This window comes from Cebus imitator, unplaced genomic scaffold, assembly GCF_001604975.1.
Source record: "Cebus imitator isolate Cc_AM_T3 unplaced genomic scaffold, Cebus_imitator-1.0 Scaffold34, whole genome shotgun sequence".
Lineage (NCBI taxonomy): Eukaryota > Metazoa > Chordata > Mammalia > Primates > Cebidae > Cebus > Cebus imitator.
The window spans coordinates 5,327,210-5,353,832 of record NW_016107349.1 but is presented as its reverse complement, the minus strand read 5'-3'; positions in this window follow the sequence as shown (position 1 = coordinate 5,353,832).

The following is a 26,623-nucleotide window of genomic DNA, read 5'->3' as shown; positions in this document are numbered from 1 at the left end:
CCAACTGGAGCCCCCACATGAGGAATACGTCACCATTTACACACTCGTGTAAAAGGATATTTTTAAATTCCAGCAGATGAAACAATTCAGGGAAACCAGAATGGAAAAGACAGTGACGTATTTGGCATGACAAACAAGGCGGCCCCCGATGTATCTCTTAGGCACTGGCTTTTGGTATTGACAGTCCTGCAAAATGCAGTTTCTACCTCACATTGTTACGCCTAACTTAATTTGTTAAGTCATGGTGGAAGACTATTTCAAATGAAATAAAAGCAACACTTTGCAACAACATTTCACTGCAGTGTACTTACATAATCTAGTGTTTATTTCAAACTCAATTTACTAAGGCAACACAAATATAAAAATTAATGCTATACTTACACTTTATAGTCACCACTAAATACGTGCCTTTGACAAAGATATGTCATACTTGTCTTTTTACCATCAGCAGTGACAGTTTGTAAAGTAATGGAGGTAATATAACAGTGATAACACCTTTATACTCATACTGACATCAGTGACAGTATAAAAGAGATGAGTTTTGTTTGTGAGCTTTCCTTCCCAATATCTTACTCATATTTTCCATGAAGTTGATAAAACTCTAGTGTTTCAAATAGGCACTTTTTTTTTTCTACAAAGAACAGAGACACATTCAATTTAATGCAAGTAACAGAGATTATTGTAAGGATATCAGCAGATATAACATTGGAGAGGCCAGACAACTTGGCTTCAGAAAGTCAGAAAAGTCAGGACCATTACTAGATCTGTCCATAGAATTTTTCATTTTGGGAATTTACTATTACGCTGACTCAACTATTATACTTGTCTATGCCACACAGTCAGTTTCTAGCAACTGAATTCAGTTTGTCCTTACAATTTGTACTCCACACAGAGGAAATCTGATAGATTCAACTCATATTTTACAGTCTGCTGTCAACTACCCACTGCCCAATGGGCCATTAGGCAAATGGACTTGCTCAAAGCAGAGAGCTTTAGGTAAAGTGTTAGATGGAAGGCAAAGTTTGGGTTCACTGGAGCAGACATTGTGCATTTATTACACCTAGTTTTCTGAATCAACCATCTAGTTGGTTGGATCCAACCAAGGATTCAGCTTCACTTGAATCCAAAAAGCTTGGCTTCTAACTTCATTGGGGAAGAACATGCTAATATGGCCCACTCTCACGCTTTTTCTAGTGATCCAATTAATCTACTTCCAATACTAAACTGTACCTAGGCACATACCCTTCTTGTCACCATCCTGAACATAGCTGATGCAGAGCATTAATGGCACCTGCTAACCTGCTGTAATTGTCAGCTTCTTCCCTAAATACCCTCTGAAAGAAACTGATTTTGGCTTAACCACTTTCACTTGTTCACTGAAATGTAAATGTGCAAAGCTCCTCAACCCAGAGAAGTGGTTCAGGGGCATTGAGGATGAGGAGGTTATATTGTGTTCTAGAGAACATTTGGCAACATCTAAAGACAATTTCAGCTGTCACAACTAAGTGAGTTTCTAGTGAGTAGAGGTCAGGATGCTGCCAAACATCCTACAGTGCGCAGGACAGCTTCCACAACAAAGAATTACCTGGCCCCAAATGTCAATAGCGTCAAAGTTAAAAACAACAACAACAACAACAAAAACATTGCTTAGAGGCATTCTGAAACTCGCATCCCAGAAGAGCACAGATGCAGGCTAATTTTGAACATACTAGTCTTTGAGTTAGAGCAAATCTTAGTAACTGAAGGAGACCCCTTTTGTAAACATCCAGCCTGGCAGAATTGGCCATCCAAGCAACCGTCACTCTGTACTGCATTCCTTGCCAGTATGTGCATGTTCTGACCTATATACATGCACAGACTCTGGTGGAACTGGGGACGTATGTCTCTTGCCCTTTCTTCTTGCAATAGTCAGTGTGAAAAGTAGAATATCCAGTTATACATTTCCCCAAATATCCTTCCTGTTTCACTCACAGAAACTTAGAAGCCTAATTGTAAATAGAACTCCTCATGCTCAGTTAGGAGCTTACAGATCTGGCCCTCCATAATCCTTCACTACTTTAGTGAATTTAGGGAAGACTACTCAACTTGATCTTCAGGAATGCTTGGAATTCAAATGAAAGGGTTGAATCCAGGGAAGGAGCTACTGTATTTTTTTTCTGAGTGATTGCTATATGCCAGATCCAGTGCTGCCTTGAAGAGAACTGTAAAATTGAAATATAACATTCACTGATTAGATAATTATGTCTCTCAAATAAAATTGTGTTTTCCTATAAATGTCTTTTTCCTTTAAGCCAATTATAGCATACAATTCCAGGACTATACTTTGTGCTCACTGAGTATTTTCTGAACATGGGAATTTTTTTCAACTCTTTATTCTTTCCCAATGCATACGAGGAATACGTTAACACTCCCACACGTCCATCAATTACAGCAAAGTGGCTATTTTTAAGTAGATGTGTGTTTCAAATATGTGTTGGGTTTGGAGGAGAGATAAGAGAAAAATGTAGGAATTTGACAGACTTTCCCAAGTATATCTGAGTCTCCTAATCCCAGGAAAAGTGATTGTTTTATACGTTTTTACTAATGTCTCAATTCCAGTGAAGCTATTCTTGGTTTCCAAAATATTTTGAATATTGTTTCTGCCTCAATACCTAGTATTTCCTTTACCCATAAGTTTTCCTAAAACATGAATTACAATAAAAAATCATGGCTAACATTTTTGAGTATTTATTTATATCGAGCACCATTGGCATTTCTGTGTGTCTACTGACTCCGTAAATCCTTTGAGGTAGCCACTATTATATTCCCCAAAAAGCAGATGAAACAACTGAGGCACAGTAAGAAGATGGAAGGTTGGATCCTGGTAGACTCTCTCCAGTGCCTAAGCTACTTCAACATCTCTACTTCTCCAAAGCTTTTAAGTTCTATTTTGATCCTCCTGTGAGAATCTGCTCATCAAGTCACAGCATTATTTCAGACCCCTCTTTGGGCATTCATTGTGTACTTCCTTGTGATTTCTCTGCCACGGTTGTACTGCATATTTAAATATGTGCATGGCTATTGGATAGTGCAATTGTTGAGGGTAGACCTTCCTATGTTCATTTCATCTTTTTTATCTTTCTAGTCTGTCTGCCATTATCGTGACTACAAACTGAAAGCCAAAATCTGTTTGCTTCTAATTAGTATTTCTATATAATCAAATGGAATTCAGAAAGACTGAAAACTTCAGCCTTATTCCAGACGATACTGAAAAAAAGATCTGTTTTCTAACATTAAAGACTTGAAGGTGGGCTGATGTTGTTACCCAGATTTTACCCTCAAGAACAGTGGGCCCAGCCAGCCAAGGTTACATGGGGAGGGGGAGAGATAGGCTCCTTGGTTAGTGGCCAAGCAAGTATACAAGGAACCACCTCTCCAGCTGGCTCCAATTTGGTTGACTCGCTCTTCCCTTTCACTCTGCTTCCCCTGATTTTTTTCTTCTTTATCATAGCCATAACCACATTGATAGGGGACAGTTTCTGAGAATTTTCTCAGAAAATTCAGCAGAGCCAATTTCTCTTTATCACCTCATTTACACTACATCTCTGCTCCTATAACATTTGCTGTTACTTTATGATCATATTTCATGATTCCAAATGCATTGTTGATATTTCTTCCTGGGCCCCATTTCTGAAGGTTGTGTGTATACTTCACTTACATTTGCAAAGCATCTAATATTCCCGTTCAGACCTAGAAGGGATCAAAAAGTACCCTTTAGACGAATATGTTTGTTAGGTGCATGTTTGTGTGTTTTGTTGATATAGTAAATAGATATTTGGTTGTAAGTACGTATAAACATGATTCACAAATACTAGTGATAGCCAGGAACCAAAACTTGCATCTTTATGAATTACATGTGTGAGTTGTTGCTGCACAAACCCTCTGTGGCCTTGTTCCCTTAATATTTTTATATAGTTTCTTCTGGAAGCTAAGTTTGCAGTGCTAAGTAATACAAGTTCAGACCTTTCACGTTGCAGGGTAAGAAGTCCTCTGTACAACTGAATGACAAGGTTGACTTTAACAAGATGGGATGTTGATATAATCTATAATTTACTTAGCAACAGAGAACAATGATCATCCAACCAATGTGCTACTTGGTAACAAGGTACAATCAAATGGCTAGGGGATGAAACAACTGTATAAGCAAAGTTTTAGAAAGCCAAATACGGGACTCTGGGTCTAAATGTTGGATACCATATGCAAATTTTATAGCTCGCTCTTTCTGAATAAGAAATCTTGTGCATGAGTTAAATGTCATAAACATTTTACAAGTCTTTTCTAGCAGCAGATTTCCTGCACTGGGAGTTAAAGGGCAAGTGTAAACTTGAGAACATGCTCTACATATGTATGACAGATATTAAAACATACCAAATGCCCTTTACAAACATATCAGGCTGACCACTTTTATCCTGAAGATAAACTGCCAGACTGAAGCCACATTTTGATCAAGTCACTGATGTGTAAAATCTGTAGCTTTAAAAATAGAAGGGTATCTGTCTGCATAATAATATTGACAAGGGCCATATTTTCTGTGAGGTGCATCATCTTTGTAACCTTCGGACTTTTTTCTCTTCCTAAAATTCCTAGCCCAGAAATATGAACTGAAATGCAGTTTATCCAGATAAAATAAATTATTTTTTAATTGAGTTCTAATGCATTACATGAATGTAATTAATTTTACTACTTGATTATGGCCTACACGGCATAATCGCAGAAGCCAAGAGCTTAAAATAAGTTCTCTGGCTTCAAAATGTATCCTGAATGACAAAGTCAAGTTTATATTACCTGATACTAGGTTTAAAAGGGAAAGAAGGAGGAGACAAGTGAGAAGGGCTGTTTCACCTTGGGGGATATACTAGGAGAAAGAGACTGAGTGATGTCTGGTGGATGAGTGATGGGTGGAGAGCAGATTGTGTTTGCCTCTTGGTTTTGATCATGGCCAGATCAAGGTATAAATATCAAAGACTGCATTCTCCTTTTCACCCACACTTTTGTCTGCCACTCTAACAGAAACTTCCCAAGTGGATTATTGATCGACTAATTAAAAGAGAGACTCTATAAGTCATAAACATAGAAACCAATGTTTAAACCCTGAGAAAGAAAACTGAATCTATTTTCTTTACGATTCAGATTAGTCTAGACCAGTTTAATAACAGCATTAGTTTTATCCACTCAGGAAAATTAAGACTTGGAGTGAACAAATCTTGATATGCCAGAACAAACTTCAACCCACCTCAAATGGTGTTTTTGTGTTCTTGTGCTTTTTCTGGTGCATTGGAAACACCACTCTCAAGTTAAAATGAAGAAACTAGCAGAAAACACAGTGCCTGAAAATATGAACTGTGGCCTCATATACGTGCCATTTTAAATACCTGTAAATTATGTTTAATTTGAATGGCTGATATTTCAAGCAGTCTTGTTGCCTTGCACTAATTCTAAAGCAAGTGCTTAGCAGGCAAAGAGAAGTCTGAAAGCCCTGCTCATCAGTTATGTATTCAGAAATCTCAACCATAAAGAGTGTTTTATTCTCTGTTTCAAACTGAAAGCCCAAAGAATGTGAATCTTAAACATGCCGTATCTTGAGAATTAAGCTCTTACATATCTGGATACTCAAGTTATTTATTTTTGTAAGAAACATTTTACAAGGCTGCTTTTTAACATGAGCCAGTAGTGCAGTCTTTCGTACGTGGAGAAGACACAAGCCTGAGAGAAGGATTGCTTCTGCACACTAAATGAATTAAGATCTTCAGACATGCCCTGAGACCACTGTGGAATCTAATACATAACATCAGCAGAGTTTATTTTTCCATGTATCCTTCTTCCAATTACTGTATATTCTAGCACTACCACTTCATGTAACATGATGTAAAGAATTCTCTATTAAAGTCATAGCAATAAACTCCAGTGCTTCTGGTCCACTTTGCATGAGATAAACATCCCACATATGTTATTCATTTTAAGTGTATTTCATCTGTGCTTGCTGTCATTCAGGCTAGATAACCAACATAACATTATGGAAAGTAACGTGATACAGAAGATATTATTAGTGTTATTATTTTATCTGGATTTTTAATCCAGCTTGCAAGAATGTTTTTCATGTCTGGAAAATAAAGAGACTGTGATCCTATCACTGCACAATCTGTTAATAGCAAACATTGAGGAAATGTAATTTGTCGGGTTTGATAACTTTGTCAAGGGAGTTTTAGAAACTACTCTGAAAATTACCTGTAATCCACTTGGGGAAAAAAAAAGATGTAATTTTATAAAAGAAAGGAATTTTCTAACTGAATATGACTACTTATATAAAGACAATCATATAAATTTTTGAAATTATATTCACCTAAACATTTCAGTGAAATATTAAGTATGTGGCTTTATTAAAATTTCTGGAGCTTGTTATTTCCATGCTGGGCTAAATTTTTATTTCATTCTCTGCATTTAACCATGAACTTTTTTCATATCTTATTAGTATGACATTCATTTTTCATATACTGTCTTGCCCCATTGGCTGATTTTTTTAAACAATGTTTTATCCACTAGATTAGAAAACGGCAATAAAATTATTATCTTATTACATGTTTCTATAAGAGTTAATATATTACTTGGAACCCAGAATACTTGAAACTAAGTATATTATCTCATGCCAATTTTCACCTTGAGCTATAAAGCTTTTTCTGTTTCCTTCTTGGATGTGCAGTATCTACTGACTCATTAGCGTATTACTTGGGATGGTGCATATTGCATCATCAATTAATGTTTACTGAATTAAATTAGTGCTCAATGTTTACTCATTTTGTGGAATACCCAACAGTATAATAAGAATTTCAGTACTCCCATGCATTTTAAAGGTGTGTTTTGGTAGTAGAATATTTAACTAGTTGATATAGTTTGGATGTGTGTCCCCACACAAATCTCATATTGAATGTAATCTCCAATGTTGGAAGTTGGGCTTGGTGAGAGGTCATGTCATTGGATCATGGGAGCAGATTTCTCATAAATGGTTTAGCACCATCGCACTTGGTACTATCATCACAATCATGAGTGAGTTTTCATGAGTTCTAGTTATTTACAAGTTTGTAGCACTTTGCCCCTCACACTCTTGCTCCTGCTTCCCCTGTGTGACATGCTTGTTCCCCCTTCACCTTCCACCATAATTGGAAGCTTCCTGAGTTCTTCCTGGAAGTAGGTACCATTATGCTTCCTGTACAGCCTACAGGACTGTGAGCCAATGACACTTCTTTTCTTATAAATTACCCAGTTGTAGGTATTTCTTTATAACAATGGGAGAATGGACTAATATACAGATCAAAGATGTTATATTCTTTACAATGGCATTTGTTTCTAAATACAGCTGAGGATTCCTTACTTTATTTAAATGTTAGTTTTTACCAACTTTCACATAATTATTATTTAACATAAATGTTATTTATATGAAAAGAGAGATTGAAATAGTATCAATGTTGAGATATTGTAATACAAATCTTGGACAGAGTAGGACTTTTCTCTATATCATATAAGGCCTCTACTGAGGGCAATTTAATCTGAATGAAATGACTATATAAAGGGAAGTGTGTTCATACTAAGTTTCTTGTTATTTGCATGATTGACTATTCCTCAATTCTGATTGTGTTTATATTCTTTCTTTAGCTCCTGGTAATGACATATATGTGTGCTGATACAGCAGGTGATAAAACAGAAAATATTGGCATACTATGCTTGAGTTTATAATGTGAAAAAAGTAGTCTATTTTTTATATAAATTTTTATTTTTATTGTTATTATTTTTCATTTTTGTAGAGACAGAATATCACTATATTGCCCGGCTGGTCTTGAACTTCTGGCATTAAGTGATTCTCCTGCTTCAGCCTCCCAAAGTGCTGGGATTACAGGCATGAGCCAACATGTCTGGAAAATATAGTCTATTAAGAGCCTTAATTTAATTGGATATTATACATTATTATGAGACCTCAGGCTTCTGTATCAGAATGAAGAGAATATCTTTCTCTGGACATATAAATAGAGAATCAATAATAAGTTATGATTCGTAATAATATTACTAGAAGCAATTGTTTACTAAGAAGGTAAAACTCCCAATTTTAAATATAAATATTGAAAATGTGATTTACGAAGCAAATGCCATTGCATTTTTATGTCTTCACTTTCATATTGAATTAAGTTCCTCTTAAGTACTGATACCCCTCACCCAGATTCTAGGAGCCATTATAGTTATGCCATAAATATGATACTTTATGAGTTCAACATAATGCATTTAGTAAGCCTTAGGTGAACTGGGACGAAATAAAGTTCATTATTTTTTCACTACTGTGCTATAAAATGCATTTATTTCCTGTCTAGATTATTTATGTCTCAAAATTAGATGTAATCTTTTCAAAGAAGTAAGGTGAGATATTGGGGGAAAAGGACCAGATGCAACATTGCCATTTGTGAACTGTGTTCTTGGAGCCCAGGGAAGGCCGCAACACCATTAAGATTTATTGACCTGTTCCCATCGTTACACTGTAGACAGACAGACCAGGGGTTTGCAGTTTACACATTTATGTGAATTCTCTTGGTTTTTGATTGTTGTAAAGTTGATGCTCTCTGAGGTCCTCCAGGCTTTTGTGATACTAGCAGGAGAAGTGGTGATTGGAGCTGCACCACACACTTCTAAGCACCAATGTAAATCAAGGCAGGACAGTGGGGAGGCAAGAAACAGTGCTGAGGGGCAGATCATGGCTGCAGCCACTTCCAGACTCTGCATGCATGTGTTCGTTCATGTTACGTTAGCTACAGCTTCCTTAGCTTTTGTGCTAAATTGTCTTATATTCACTCTTTCTTTTATTCTCCTTCTAATAAACACAAAGGGTGTGTCCTATAATTCCATCTTGCAGATGAAAAAATTGAGACTCAAATAAGTTAAATAACTTGCTTAATGCCACAAAGCTATCATGAGGTAAAGATGACATCCAAATCTAGCTATGACCCTGAAACTAGCATTTTCATTGATTAGAGGTCAAGTCACTGTTCCCCAAATACAGTGTTTGATTCAGTCTGTACCTCTGGGTTAGTAAGCTGTTTTATTTTTTTGTTAAATAAAGCAACATAGGGAGAACCCAACTCTACAAAAAGTAATGAAAAAAAAAACTAACCAGGTATGGTGGGACACATCCACAGTCTTAGCTGAGGTAGGAAGATTGCTTGAGCCTAGGAGTCTAAGGTTATAGTGAGCTATGATCATGCCACTGTACCTCCAGCCTGAGTGACAGGGCAAGGCCCCTTCTCTAAAACCAAAATTAAAAAAAAAAAATTACCAATTCAGCCTTGATCTGAGAATGTTTGACAGGTCTCTTCCCAAAAGCTCCGTTCTCCTAACCAGAACACAAAGACAGACCAGTGGATTATTTTCCAGATCAGCTATCTAGAGAGCTCTGAGGAGAGCCCTGAAAACACACCTTCTTCCCTACTTGAGAGGGTCATCCAGATGCAGTTCCTTCTCCTATTAATGTCCCCAGAAGAAGAAACTACAACGCTTTGACTATTTACTGCATTTTCAGGTTCGGGAATCAGATCAGTCAGAGTTCAGATCCTGACTCCACACTCAGAAGCTGTGTTTTTAAACAGTTAACCTTAAGCCTCAGTTCGTTTGTCTTTAAAACAGGAATGATGATTATATCATAGTGTCCAATTCTTTCCTTTGGGCTCTTAGTTTTCTAGTTTCGGTAGAGCTGTGGGTGCTGCCATTTGAAATGGATCCTGCGCTCTGCATTGCCAATGTAAGCATGTGAGGCAATAGTTTCTCCAATCACTGTTAGGAATGACTGGAGGAGTGATAGGAAGGGATGGGGAAGTCACACTGCAAGTAGTGGAAGTCTGAGATTGAACCATTGATTGCCATCCTAAGAGGTGGGAAAATGCACACTAGGAGTTGAGATCACAGGGAACAAAGGTGACCTTTTTGCATTGTCCTTGGTCCTAGAGTCCATTCCACCAGCAATGATACATGCTCAGAATCAAAAATAGGTTTGATGTGTGTGAGGTCAGTGCTGAAACAGATCACACAGGACTCTAGCAATTTATTCTAAAGACACACCTAAAGACAAGCTTGGTCCCTATAGTGAGATAACTTTCTTAGGGGATGCTTTTGGAATATTGCTTTTGATTTAGTCAAGCACCCTGCCAACTAGGCATATGCCAGATGCCTTGGTAGAAGGGTGGATGGAACTGAGCTATCAAATACCTGCAAATTACAACTTGCTTGTAAACAGATTCTGTGACATGCTGAATAAAGCTTTCTCTTAAAATTGCCTTTGTCATTCACAACAAATCTTCCCGCAGGCTTCTCCTGTCAGCCCAACCACTGGAGAACTGCCCAACCATCAACACTCACCCTTATCCTAAAACCTTTTTTCTAAAGATGAACACTACCTTTGAAGACTATAAAGACTTAAATCCAGATATCATCGTAAATTGTTTAAAAAAAGTAAATCTATATGAATATAAATAGCTATCTAAGAGGCAAGATGCAACAACACATATTTTTCTCCAGGCCAGAAACAGTGATTAAAATCCAAAGACTTTCCTAAGAAGCTCTAATTTTAGTGAGCAGGGCCAGAAGATGCATGAGAGGACTAACATTACCCAGAGATAGTTGAGTTAAAAGGTCTTAACTCCTTTTTATCTCTACATGATGTCTAAAATCCAATTGTATTCAATTCCTATTGCTGCTGTAACAAATTACCACAAACTTCATGGCTTAAAAACCACACAGATTAATTATCTTACAATTCTGGAAGTCAGAAATTAAAATATCAAGATGTTGGGAAGACTACCTCCCTTCTAAAGGCTCTAGGGGGAAATTTGTTTCCTGGCTGTTTCCTGCTTCCAAAGGTTGCCGTATTTCTTGGTTCCTGGATCCTTCTTCCATCCCCGAAGCTAATCAATCCAACCTCCGCTTCTGTTATCACATCTCTCTGTGAGTACAATCCTCTTGTCTCCCTCTTCAAAGGACCCTGGTGATTACATTGGGTCCACCCAGGTAATCTAAAACAAGCTTGTCTAACCCTCGGCCCATGGCCATATATGGCCCAGGACGGCTTTGAATGTGGCCCAACATAAATCTCTAAACTTTCTTAAAACATGATGAGATTTTTTTAAAGCTCATCAGCTATCATTACTGTTAGTATATTTTATGTGTGGCCCAAGGCAATCCTTCTTCCCATGTGGCCTAGGGAAGCCAAAAAAGTAGACACTCTGGTGTAAAATTGTCTCCTTATCAAAAGATCCTTAACATAAGAACATTGACAAAGTCTCTTTTGCCATATAAGGTGACATATTCACAAGTTTCAGGGATTAGGATATAGATGTCTTTGGAGGGCCTTTTTTCAGCCTACCACAGTATCTATTGAGTGTGTACAAGTCACTCCTTTCTTCCATTTTAAATACTGAGTATCTCTTATGATGTAAGGAACCTGTAAGGTTTCAGTGATGCAAAATTGAATAAGACTTTGTCCCCATCTGTAAGAGTAAGAAAATCAGCCAGTACTAACTGAGCTTTTTATATGTGCTAGACACTCTGGCTATTTAATTCAACTCACAAGAAGCCTATGTGGTAGGCCCGATTTCTTATTCCATTCATGTAGATGAGGAAATTGAGTCACTGAGAAGTTAAGTAATTTTATAATTTAAAGAACTGGTAGGAGGTAAAATCAGGATCTAAACCTAGGCAGCATGTCCCTGGACCTGCCACTTACCTACACTGCTGACAGATAGTCCTCTTGACAGTTCAATATTCACTTCTTGTCGGAATAAATCCTTCAGACTTCAGCTAGCTCTCAGAACAGTTTCTGGCACATTGTAAGCACTCTGTAAATCCTGATGATGGCAATGGTGATGGTGACAGTAGTTATGATAATGATAACTTGAAAAATAAATTGGCTCCCTTTACTGCGGAATGGCTTGGCTAAGGAAAGGCCAAGCTCTTGTGCTCTTTATTCATCAGCACTGCTGGGGTATTACATCAATATATAGAGGGATCAAATATAAAGTTTGAGAAGCCTGGTTGTCCTGTAAATGAAGAAGAGTAGTCAGTTCTTGGGTGCCATTTTTATCTGAAGTCTCTGCTATCTGCTACCGTAATGAGAAAATGCATTTGTCCTATGGCTTCCCTAATTATCAACTAATTAAGAAAATGATGGATAACCACTGTCTCTTCCCAGTAGTATAACAAGGTAGGTGGGCCAGTGCCCTAAGCAAAGGGGTGTGATGAATACACAGCATGGCATCTGCCATTAGCAGCATCATCTCAGCTCCCAGCACAGCAAACCCAGCCAATCTTTTAAAACACCCAATGATTAGATTTACTCTAAATTATGCCCCCTCTCATGTATCCAAATCCAGGAAATTCTACATCATCTCACACTTAAGCTAAATATATTGAAGTACACAAATTAACATCTGAGTTTATTAGCAGCAGCAGCAAAAGGAAATGTCTACAAATTCAAGCTCAATCATGGTAATTGAATTTCTATTAACCACCCTGGGAGATATAGTTTTGCTAACAGGGAAGGAAAGAAAGTCATTTTTGTTGCTGCCATGACAAATGGCCCTCCACAGAGATAAATTCCAACATTCTGAGTGCTTTATTTATTTGCCAGAGCAACTCCACCCACACTCCTGTCCCTCCAATGGTTTTGGATTTGAATCTTGTATTTTATTTCAAAAACATCATTGTAGCTCTTTGTTTTTACTATATTAATCTTTACCTGTGAGTCTACGATAATGAATAGTATTCAACCTTTTGAACGAAGGTATTCAAGCAAAAATCTCACCATTTATAGATAGGATGATTCTGAAAATCACCTTATTTGATAAGACCTTCAGTTCAAATATAAGCTGAAAAAGCACATGCATAATCATTGTGATAGTTACTCAAATAGATCAGAAACGCTTGAAGCTCATATCATTGAGTGGATTTGAAGGCACAACTCTAAAAACATTCCTAGGCAAATCTGGCATTTATTCATTTGACACTTACTTGTTGAGTGATAATTATATTAATGGCAATATGCAATGGGAGGGGATTTATCTATTAATATATTAAGAGTGAAAATGAGAATGGTAAGTATTCCAGAAGATTTGATGGGAGAATTAGGTTTTGGCAAGTAATTTTAAAGAGTGGAATTTTGAGTGAAGATGACATGGGAAATAGTCCAGACTGATAAAACATCAGGAGTAAAAGAGTGAAAAGCAGGCTGGGGCAAAAATCTTGAGAATTGTGAATGCCAGATGATATGGTTTAGCTGTGCCCCCACCCAAATCCCATCTTGAATTGTAGCTCCCACAATTCCCTCGTGTTGTTGGGGGAGGGAGTCACAGTGGGGGGGGCAATTGAATCATGGGGTCAGGTCTTCCCCATACTGCTCTTGTGAGAGTGAATAAGTCTCATGAGATCTGATGGTTTTATAAAGCACAAACTCTCTTCTCTTGTCTACCACCATGTGAGGCGTGCCTTTTACCTCCCACCACAGTTGTGAGGCCTCCCCAGCCATGTGGAACTCTGAGTCCATTAAACTTCTTTCTTTCATAAATTGCCCGGTCTCAGGTACGTCATTAACAGCAGCCTGAAAATGTACTAACACACCAGCCTAAAGATTCTGGAGCTTTGATAGGTAATGGAATGCTCTACCCAGGAAACTCATTATGTTTGAGAGGAACAAGAGGAGATGAGGGGGCCCCCTCCTTGTCAATCTTTTGTTCCTTGCATTCTAGACTTGTAGTGAACAGCAACAGGATCATGGGTGTGTTCTTTTCCTATATCTGCTTTTAACAAATTACTACAAACTCGGTGGATTAAAACAACACAAATTTTCCTACGGGTCTGAAGGCCAGAAGTTTGGCCCGGTCTCAGTGGGCTAAAATCACGTGTCTGTGGGGCCGTGCTCCTTCTGGAGGTCCTCAGAAAGACTCCTTCCTCTTACCTTTGAAGCATCTGGAGACTATCTGCTCCCCTTGCCTCATGGCCATCCTCCTCTACCTTCAAAGCCAGCAACATATGCCTGGGGCCTTCTGACACTGCCGTCTCTCAAATTCCCCTTTTCTGCCTCTCTCTTCCACTTTTAAGGATCTGTTTGATTACGTTGGACCTACCCAGATGATCCAAAATAATCTTCTTATGTTAAGGTTGGCTAACCAGGAGCTTGCATTCCATCTATCTGCCATCTCAATTCCCCTTTTGCCACGTACTGTATCATAATCACACATGCCAGGCATTAGGATATGGATGTCTTGAGGGGTGGGCAGTGGCATTATTCTTCTTATCAGCAAGGAAAGGAACTGATTTGAGGAAATGATAGTGAGTTAGACTTTGAAATTCTGACCTGGTGTTTTTTAAGTCGGAAAAGTTTATAATAATTCATAATAAAATGCCTGTGACTTTTAGTTGGTCCCCAACAAAACGAGCCAATAGTTTTCACAGGAAAGACATGAGCTTGGGGGTAACTTTGGCCATATTCTATCATTATACCCACTTGAGTATTAGACATTGGACTAAGCCATTTTCATAAATTATCTCATTAAAAATTCACAAGGACTGATGAGCACATCATTCTCTTCCACAATTTCTGGTGCCAAAAATGTTGGGAACCACTGGTCTAAATCTTGCCCTAACCTCCATACAAGTATATTCAACTACCTTACATGTACCTCCACTTTCCACTAGGCTTTATGAGGAATCTTGGTAGAATAAGTTCAATGCTCAACTAATAATCTTCTCTGGGATGCCTCCCTGTCTCATTCTCTCATCTTTTTCAGTGAGTCCTTCCCTGATCTCCCATTTAAAGTAGCATACTCCCTTTTCTTTTGTTTCCTGCTCTATTTTTCTTAGCTGTAATTATCACCGTCTAACATACTATCTCTTATACTAGTTTATTTGTTGGTAGCCAGTAACTCTCCCATAAGGCAAGCTACTTGAAGGCACAAATTTTCTTTTACTTTTCTTCTTTTTTACTTTCTGTTTTTACAATTTATTACTGTATTCTCGTTCTCTAAAATAGAGTGCTTGGTGCATTTTACATAAATATATACCCCAGATCCAAATATATAAAATGAATAAAAGAGGAGCTACTCTAGTTAAAGAGAATGAACATGCCTGGATGCAATGCCATGCAGCCACCCACCTGTCCCAGAAAGTTCTTTGCAGAATTACTGTCATTTTAGGATCTTCTAATCTGTAAGCACATTGGAAGCCCCACTGCTTATTATATAAGACATATTAAAATGTATCAATATCCCACATTAAATGTACATCTCTGCTGTAAACTTTTGACTTTGGAATTAGTTGGCTAAGCCTAAGTGCTTAAAGTTAATTTTGGCTTCTTACTAATCATTGTCCAATTTCGAAAAACATGAAAGAATAAGGGTATCTAACCTGTAAACTATTTTCAACTATAATGACCTATTTAGAGATACTAAATTTAACACTTAATGTAGTTGAAAACTGTAATTTAAAATAGACATTGCATGAAATATTAATTAATGTCAAGCCAACATTATAATGTTTATATTCTAGAGCCAATAAGTTTCTTTATCAGAATTTTTTAGTTGTCCTCTGGAAGCTTTGGACAAAGAGGCCTGTCCAGAACTAAAGGAACACAAAGCTTTCTTAAAACCATGTGCATAGGACTGGTGTGTCAGGAGTTTGGGAAATTAACTTGGAGAACTTGGAGACAATGTGCAGAGGCACTCTAATTAGACTTGCTTACAATGACAGTTAAGAGTGATGACATTTATGGAGTGTACTACTGAGATTGCCCTGTCTGAGTAAACTTGCCTTTGGGAGGGGCATTATCCCAACTGAGAGCCTGGAGTTGCAGGTACCTTCAGGATGTGCCCTAGCTTTTGAGCTGAGGCTTTGCTCTTCTTAGGCAGCTCTCAGACATTGACTGTGCATAGTGACGGCATTAGACTGGCCATTTCTGTCTATGGTGGACCCCTCCCCTGGCAATCTTTGTGGTGAAGCTCCCCCATGCTACCTGGGACTTTCTCAGTAGTGCACTGCATCAGAGACTCTTTCTAACCAGCCCTCCTTTCTTCCTTCCCCCTCTTCTTTCACAGGGGTCAGGTCAATGATGGTTGGAAAATCTTCTTGCCCACTCCTGCTATCTCTTCCTCTTTATGTTTCCGAGGCATTGATCTCAATAATTTCTTATACTTTTCTGTCTTGACATCTGCTTCCTACAGAACGTAACTGTCGGAAAGACATGATCTAAAGTATTTTGCCTGGCTTTTAAAGTCAACATCAACTAGACCAATAATGCCTATTCAACCTGATTTCTTAATCTTTCCCACTATAACCTTCCTTTGCAGGCAAGCAGACTTCTATGTAGGATGGTGGTGCTGTCCCTAATGTATGCTTTATTTATTTAGGCCTCAGCTCATATCCTGTTTTCAGTCCTCCATAATTTCATGCACTCAATTCTTAGTATCTCATAATTCAACTTAATCACATAGCCTTTGTGAATCCTTCTTTTATTACCCCAGTCACAAAGGATTTATAAAGCCTCAAGATTCTGTTATATTTAGAGGAAATCCTCATGGCCCACCTTTTACATATCTCAACAGTTTTACCTATTTAATTTTAATATTCTCAAGATCAATTAATAAATCTTTTATATTCTTTTCTCTCATCAGCTAACAGATTTCTAGGTGCTAGTAGATTCTTAAAATGTTTTTGATAGATGGTTTCAGACTCAGGGGCCAACATTTGAAGTACTTGGGAAATGACTGAAAGGAGCTAAATTCTGATAGCAGGTACTATCAGATACAAAAGAAAAGAGCTGGACCCCAGAGCTCATAAAGAAACAGTCGTGTTTCTAATTAAATTTCAGACTTGTTAGGAATTTGTACAGTGATTCAATGATAATGAGAAGTCTGGACACTGGAAGGAAGTGTAATACAGAAGTGGCTTTATTATAAATCACATTAGACTTTAAAAAAATCACATATGACCTTGACCAAAGCAGTTTTATTAACTGGTCTGCTAATGCAAACCACTTTCTGGAGGAAGGGAGAAACACAAATAATCTTTGTCTTATATTTTTTCAAAGTCACGATTTATTTAATGAATCCGAAATGGATCTTTTTTCAGGAAGTAATCTTGACAAACATGTGCTTATCTCCTTTTGACAGCAACAATAAACTGAGAGTCAAAAAAGCAAGGGTTAGGAAGAAAAGACATTTGTGAGCGCAGTGTGTGTGTGGCTATGCAAGCCTGGCTCTAAGCATTTCTGCTCACGGACTAGACCTGACTTAACTGGGGAAAGTAGGACGTATCATCGCTCAAGAAAATGAGGGATCTTCTGTAAGTCCTGTTTGCCTTCTGGAGGGCATATGACTCAATGAGCCAGTAGTTGTTCGAGTTGTGGGAAAGAAAATAGTGTTTTAAAACCTGGCACTCAAAAGCCAGCTGCTCTTCCGGAGGCTGACCAGGCAGGGGTCGAGAAACTTGGAGCCTTGAGCTCCCTCAAGAAAAGAAAGATCACGACACAGGAAGAACACAAATAAATTTCAGGGCAACAGTGTAGGAGCTCTACTTCCTGAGGGTTTCTTTCCTCTTCTCTTTTTGAATTGGAACAATACATCAATGAAAAACTCTTTATAGAAAAGAAAGTTCTGCCCACTCATAATTGCAAGACCAAGCTGATTCATAGAAATTTAGTATTTAATTTCTTTTGACAGTCTTTTTTTTTTTTTTTTTTCAGTGACACCATAATCTTTCTGCATGGTGAAGCCGATTTAGTGGCAATAAGAATAAGTTACATTTTCCACCATTCTCATTTTATATGTAGTTCATCGTTTCTTCATATTTTCAAAACTTGTTAATGACAAGGATCTGCTTCTCCAGCAGAATGTCTTATGTTAATGAGGAATTTCTGTCAAAATGAAAAGATCATTAGGACCAAATTATTTTTAAGATGATCTTATTTACGTAAATATATATAAAATCTCATCCATATACCTTACTTTTACCTTTTCAAAAAGAGATGGGGCTCTTTTATTCTTGATGATAATCTCTTGATGAGCTTAATACATGACAGTCACACACCAATACTGGTTTAAGTCTCTCTCCTTTACCCATGTCGCATTCCCTAATTTGGGCTGAAGTTGGATTAGAGAATTCACTGGTACTTCTACGATCTCTGCAACGACGGATGTTGTTTATTTAGATGTCATGGTCATAGTTTATATGAAACACATTAGTGAGGATTAGAGTCTTTTCAGTCATCGCCAAGGAGGAGTTCCAAAGTCAGGTTCAGAAAACAAGAGTCCACACCCTTCTGTTTGTAGAAAGCAGAAATGAAATCATCCTTATCTTTCATAAAAGATTTTCTTTTAGTAACTGTTCCAAAAAAGTAGTTAAGAAACATTAAATAAAACTTCTTACCCTATGCTCTAAAGAAACTGGTTATGCCACTTATTCTTTTGCTTTATTAGAACTTATACAAATTGAAATTTGTTCTACCAATGAGGTTCTTTGTCTACTTCATAAGTCATGGATTTTTTAATGTTTTATTCATCTCCTAAAAGTTACACTGTCATATCACATTTATAGGCATTTAACACCTAAATTTGAACTAATATCAGCAGCTCTACCAAGTTGAACTAATATACCTAAATAAATAAGCAATTTATTTATGTCTGAATATACTTCAGCAAATCAAAAGACAGTATTGTCCAAAATCACAAGAACTTTCAAAAAAATATCCTTCTAGGTAATAAATATCATGCAAGATAATGCAAGTAATGCGTAATCTTTAAAAAATGCACCCTAGGTGATAATTGAGAAATGATTCCACTACTGTTGTAATTCAAGAATATATTGCATTTGTTTCACAAGCTTTGACTTTACAATAAAACAAAAACTATTATCACTTTTTAAACAGTATCTCTCTTAAAACATGACCTTTTTGGATAATTTAATGCACAAAGTAAACAAGTCGTACAGAGCTAGTCATGCCTATGATAATAGAGATGCAACACACACAAATTTAAATTTGGGCCAAAATAAAAAGGAATTGAATTTTCCAGAATTTTTAGATTCTAAAAGTTGTGATAGCCCCTCGTGTACAGCTTCTAAAGACGAAAACCAATAGCCGATATGTAGCATACTTCCTAACAGTCATGGAATTCTTCTCCTCTGGGCTCTCAAGGCCTGGACAAGAATTTAAGCCATGCTACAGACTGACTCAAATAACACTTTTAGAATTCTGATATATTCTGCCACAGCAAGTTGTAATCATACAAATATTACTAATCTACTACCTAACATCCCCAAAAGGTGTTGATCTACTCAAACTACTGGGTAGGGCAATATAAGTACTGTCCAGTAAGTGAGATTAATCTTCACAATTTTTCTAAATGGTTTACCAATTTGGTTTTGATAACTCTATGGCTTAATGGACATAACTGCCTTAACCATCATTTCTTTTAGAGGCAATCACTGTGGTTTGAATGTGTCTCCAAAGTTCATATGTTAGCAACTTAACCCACAGTGCAACAGTGTTGAGAAGTGGGAAGTTGGAAGTGATTAGGTCATGAGGACCCTGCCTTCATGAATGGGTTATTGTCATTGTCATGAGAGTGGGTTTGTCATGAAAGTGAGTTTGGTGTCCTCTTGCCCTCCTTTTTCCTTCCACCTGTAGCCATGGATGATGCATGCAGTATGAATCATCCACCAGACGCTGGGGCACCATGCTGTTGGATTTCCCAACATTCAGAAGGGTGAGGCAAATAAATTTATGTTCATTATTATTTATCCTGTCTGTAGTATTATGTTACGGCAGCATGAAATGGGCAAAGGCAATACCCTTGAATATATGCCTTAAATGTAACCATACAGATTTTTCTTTGTTCCAGGGACAAGTCTAGACAGTGAAGTATAACCAAGAGGAGTGTGTCTAGGAAGAATGGAATGAGAAAAAGAAATCTTCCCGTGATTTTGAGGCTTTGTGTGAAGCAGAATTTCCCAGGGGTGCTTGATAACTCAGAATCTGGGTTTTGACATCAAGTGATTCTGATTCAGAAGGCCAAGACTAGCATTTAGTTTAGGAAGCCGAATACCTGACAAGCAGCTAGTGTGATAAGTCTGATGGATCTGAAGTCCATCCCTCAAAGATCTCAGCTTTAAGTAAATGAAGGCTTCCATCCCTTACCTAACCCCAACTTCCTTTTAAAAATAACCTTTGAACTGTGTGTTCTTGAAGACAGTAGGTAGTTGACTCATCTTCTCTCCCAGGGGCACTAATTGACATTTATCTTCAGCGCAGTCACTTCCACAGCCCACTCATTTAATGATGGCACAACCCTGTGGTTAGAAACTTCATAAATGAAAATATACACAGCGGTGGTGGCCTTTTATTTATATACTCATTTCAAAGAGAAGTCAGAGCAGTTAGCTGTGCGCGGTCTGTTTACTAAACAGAGTTTAAGCAGTGGGCATAGACAGAGATCCTTTCAGCCTAATGTCTACCAGATGATTAAAAAGTTTGCAGCTAGCTTCCTGCTCACAACCTAGCCAGCAAAGCAGTAATACCTGTAAAATAATTAGGATACAACATGTGCTTAATTTATTCCAAACATTGCAAGATTTTCACATTAGCATTAATGGCTTGCTTATAGTGGAACCCTAGAGGCAACATAACATAATAAGAGGCTAAAATGTTGTAGCTAAAAAGGATGTGTGAAAAAAAAAACAGTTTTTTGTGTGCTATACCAAAAGATTGTGGTTCAATGTTCATATTGTTCTCTCCAGACAGTACTAATTTGTTTCCCATTAAAAGAAAATAGATTGCAAATGACTTCACAGAGCTGCCTGGTCAAAGGAATAAGGTCTGGTTTATAATGTTGCCTCAGGAGCAGCTATTTTGCTGCAGGGTGCAATTCTAGCCCTTGGTTTTGCAGAATAGCTGGGTCTGAAGAGAGGAGTTAGAGTTACTCTGGTGATGGAATTTATTGTGTTGCTGAAGCTGGTTATTATCCTCAATTTAGGTAGTTTGCAGAAGCTTACGGGTCTTTGTGGTGGATAGAAATTAATAAACATGCATCTCAATTCATATTGAGTAATTGTTAATACTTAACTGCATTTTTAATACTGTAAAGCTTTCCAACCAACCCCTTGTCATGATAGGGTAATTGTTTCCTTATGATCCTCATCTCTTTGATATCTGGACAATGAGCTCTGAGGCGGGCATCTGATGAAGTAGAAGGAGACAGGCAGAAAGGAAGTGTTCTTGGAGATATGATAAAAGGCACTGAAGACTCGTGACCCTTTCTGACCCCTGACAAGTAAAAATTGGAAAGTGCCTCTCATTCCTCATGTTTGCATTAAAGTCCAGGAAACAACAGAAATGCGGATGTTGCCATCTGGAAAGGGAAATGTTCTTACATCTAGAGAATTAAGACATACACAAAAGTTTAGCTCACTTATGTTCTCTTTACCTAATTTACACAAATTCCTATACACATTCTTTAGAGAGAAACTGGATCTCCATGGTTTGAATGGATCTATCTGGAATTAATCAGCTCTATGCATTAAGAGCTACTGGTCAAAGAAATGACTTAGGGATAAGAAGTGAATTGTCTCTAATAAGAACAGTCAGCTGAAGTGGGTCAAATACTGGAGCATAATGAAGTCAAATAGCTGTTCCCCTGAGCTCCTATTGGCTACCAGTGAGGACTATGTTTATAGCAAAAGAAACAAATCCCAACTCAAACTTGTTTAAGCAAAACAAAAGGGATTATTGTAACAAAAGGATTATGTTGGAAGAAAGAGAATTCGACTTGTCTATGTTTCATGAATATGGATATTCAACTTCCTGGATCTTTATAGAGGACAAAAACCAATGTGTGCTAAGCAAGCACACATACCTCATTGTTCTTTTAAAGGCATTTATCTAAAAGGTAAATTGTGTTAAGAAAAATTATTCAAAACTTTAAAATAAAGAAAAAGTGGGCAGCATATTGTTTCAATGCTTTATGGGAAAATGGACCTACCCAAGGCCTTGTTCAATATGGATTAAAGATCTCAGTTTAGTGAGGTTACATGTTGGCATGCAGTGGAGTTGCAAACTATTTTTGCCTGGTAGGAAAAATAATCACAGAGTTATGGCTTATTCTTCTATATGATACAGGACAGACAATAATCAATTCTGTATCTAATCCGGCAATCTTATTCTAATTTCCTCTCATTTAATTGACTATAAATACTTGGATCCACAAATATTCTTTAAACTGATTTTAGCATCTTACTTGTTCTGTCACTAATTAAAGAGTTGAATAACATCTTTAATAAGGGTTTATTTAGCATTTGCATGGGAGCCATGATTTTACCTTTTAGCAAATTATATGTTAGCAATAACTAAAAAGTATTTATTGTACAGTTACTGGTGAGGCACACACTAATCTTAGTATGCAAATGCTTTTTAGAAATGAGTTGCACACTACAATTTCCCTAAATAGATCTTGTTCTCTTTGGAAAAATAGACTGCTTGCTGTTGTCCAACAATCTCAGTTTTTTTCACGTCAATGGGGTCTTTGAATTTACTGTTCCCTTTGCTAAGACTTCTCTGCTTCCAAATGCACATGTGACTAACTCCTTCATTTCTTTCAAGTCTTTTAAGTTTCTTCTTGGAGAGGTCTTCTTGATTACTCAATCTGAAGTAAGATCTATATAATGTAGCCTAATTTATTGTTCTTTACAACACAATTACTTGCCATGTATCTATTTGTTTATTATCTGTGGTCCACTATTAGAATATTAACTTTATGAGATCAGGAACATTGCATATTCACACGGTTTTACATTTTTGTATTTATTGATTTCCTGGCAAAATTTATAATCTTTTACACAATGTGTACACACAGCTGGTAGGAAGGCAGATAGATGAATTTATAGGCAATACAGGGAAATCGGGTGTATAATAAGCTCAAACTAAAACAAACAATAGTAACAGAAACTTCTGAACACTCAGTATGTGCCAGGCTGTATTCTCCATGCTGTTATTTTATGTGCATTATGTGTGTATTGACTCATTTAATCCTACTGCAGGCAATGAGTTAAAAACTATTATTAGCTCTATTTTATAGACACAGGATGGTTGGGTAGCTTGCCTAAGTTAACACAGGAAGAGCTGAGAATCTAGAGGTCAAGTGGAGTGCCTCCAAGTGAGCAAAAGTCGCTTTTGCTATCTTCCCCTACACGCCTGCTAACTGGAATGTGAGTGACACACAGGCAGGGATAAGGATTCCGGTCTTTTAATTTATTTATTTAATTTTTTGTTTGACTGTTGTATCCCAGGGCTTAGGAATGTCTTTGTTTTGAAGTACGTAGTCAATGGATAAGTAATACATGAACGAGTTTTTTATGCCCGTCTATGTTTCAGACACGTTTCTGGTACTGGAAATGTTACAGGCAGCAAGAGGCTACCGCTAAGAAGAAACATTGCATAAGCAACGTCAGCAATTCACCATGGAAAATGTAAAACATTTAAAGTATGAAATGAAAGTCACAACCTCAATACTGGTTATTCTATTTCCTATGCTGAACTCAGGAATGCACATGTCTTTCCTGACTCTGGAAATATTTTGTCAGCCATGTCAAAATGTACTGCGATCATCTTAAGTAAGCACAGTAGGGCTGGCTCAAGGGCTACAGCTGCCTCTCCACTGTGGGAGGCAGGTCCCTTGGGGTGTTTGAACTGCAGCTTAGGGCTCAGCTACCCCTTGCCCAGATCTCCTCTGGCAGCACGAGAAGAAAGTCTGCCAGTCCTAGTTGGCCAAGTAAAATACCAATTTAAAATAAATGTTATCCCTTCTACATTTTCCTGACCTGAGTAGGTCCATAATTGAATCGATTCATCTAATAACTTTATGTGTGAAAGAGGTGGATACAATCACTGCAGTTTTAAAAGGGGAGTGTGGGGGAGAAATAACTTCCCTAGGGCTGATACTTCTGCAGCAAAAGTCAAATCGAGATTAGACCTCAAAATTTCTCAGTTTAAAACCTGTTTTCTGTAGAGAAATTGCTGTGACAGTGCCTTCAGCCCAGAAGGCTACCGGCAGTCTGGCTAAAGGTTTAGTGCTTAGGAAAAATGCTATTTTAAAAAATTACATGAGGAACACAATTTTCTGGGTACTGAAGAAGTAACAGTCAGTTCTTGCCACAAGTGGCACTGGGAACAGATGAACCAATAAAACTGAAACGAGAAAGTGGAAAACATATTCAAAAGCAGTTGTAGAAAATGATGCTGTGTTAGAAACATTTAAAAACATTCAATGAAGAACTGAGACTGATTTCAGGAATAGATGTCCAAATGAATAACTTTTTTTTATTTTTTAAAAGAACTCATAGGTGTTAGGCTTTTCTTATCCACTATCCTTATGTGCAACCAGTAGGAACATTGCAGAGTAATTAGCACCTGGGCTTTCAGGTTAAAGGAAAAATAACACAACCAAATGCTTCAGTCATCTGATTGATCATCTGGCTTATTTTCTCTTCCTTTTTTATGGTGTCTCTTTACACCTACCTTGCACAGTAGGGGATCTAAATGAAGCCAAATGAGAGGAAACCAGCCTTCTTAGCCTCTTTTGGATTCTTAAAGAAGAGCTAAAGTAATTTACAAATGCTAACCTGAAGATAGTAGTGCTTTTTAAAACTATCAATGTCAGTACAATTTAATATTTTGGAACTTTTATAAAAGCATTTTTTTTAATCAAGAAAAGCATCATTTGTCAGTTTGAGAAAAGCATTCAAATTGAGGTCAGAATGGAATAAAAGCTTCTTATTTGAGAGAAGGATAGATACATTCTCCTCTCTTTATCATTTAATTGAACAGAGAACCGAGGACCAGAAAAGTTCATAGCTGAACTGATTTCCTTATTTTCAGGAGAAATGCTAAAAACCAGAGAACACTTGAAGTCCACTCTCCGTGATTTTTAAGTATGAAATCGTTATGGACCATAGTTACCACATTGTACAATAGATCTGTCTGTCGTGCTCTGTTGTCTTTACTCTCCTCACCCTACCATGGCACCTGGATTTCTCAGTGTATAGCTGAAATGCATGAGGACTATTAGATAGGTATTCCAAATAGACAAATATTGAGGAGAATTCTTCCTTTATATGATGAAATACGCGACACTTCATAATGATGAATTTTATGTTCTAATAAGGAAATCTCCAGAACATTACATGAATATGGCCCATGCCAAAGGTCAAGATTAAATATTGTTAAGTTGAATATATGTTGCTTTTCATAGTAACAATGTAAACTTATGTCAAAGAGTCCCTGCGCCTTCATGTGTTCAATTCTTCAGGAGATAAATTGAACCAATTTTACTCTGGGCTTTTCTTTCCCCCCCAGAAAACTCTACAGATGGCTCGAGTAACTTTTATATTGCTGATTGAAACTAATTTGGACTAAGGAAATGGTATTCTTCTTTGGGTTATATGGAGGGGCTTCTCAGCTATGAAGAAACTGAAGAAGAAATGGACAAAGGCATTTTAACACCACGATTCAGATGGAGAAAAAGAATTAAAATGTAAGAAAAGATACAAAGGCCAAAGTTAGCAAATGAGGGATGGGTTGTGCAATATTAGAGCCGTCAAAAATAGGACAATGAGGATGCATGTGTAGTGGGCTAAATGGTGAAGAGTTAGACTGACAAGTCTGTATCCTGGTCCTTGGAATCTGAGAATATCATCATATATGAAATGTGACTAAGTTAAGAATTTTGAGAGAATAAATTAATCTTGGATTATCCAGGCTGGCCCTAAATGAAGTCATGGGTATATTTATTTATTTAATTTTTTTCTTTTTTCTCATATATATATATATATATATATATATATATAAAATTGTGTTTTAGGTTTTGGGGTACATGTGAAGAACATGCAAGATTGTTGCATAGGTACATACATGGCAACGTGGTTTGCTGCCTTCCTCCCAATCAACTATATCTGGCATTTCTCCCCATGTTATCCCTCCCCAACTCCCCACCCTCTGCTGTCCCTCCCCTAGTTCCCCCCTGCAGACCCCAGTGTGTGATGCTCCTCTCCTTGTGTCCATGTGTTCTCATTGTTCAACATCTGCCTATGAGTGAGAACATGCAGTGTTTGATTTTCTGTTCTTGTGTCAGTTTGCTGAGGATAATAGTTTCCAGGTTCATCCATGTCCCTAAAGGGCACAAACTTATCATTTTTTATGGCTGCATAGTATTCCATGGTGTATATGTGCCACATTTTCCCTGTCCAGCCTATCATCATGAGGGTGGTTTCTAATGGTTTAGCACCATTCCCCTAGTGCTGTCTTGTCATAGAGTTCTTACAAGATCTGATGGTTTAAAAATGTATGTCGCTTCCTGCCTTGCTCTCTCCCTTTCCTGCTCTGCCATGGTAAGACATGCTTGCATCCTTCTCCTTTTGCCATGATTGCAAGTTTCCTGAGGCCTCCCAGTCATGCATCCTGTTAGCCTATGGAACTGTGAGTCAATGAAACCCCTTTTTTCTTGGTTTTTTTTTTTTTTTTTTTTTT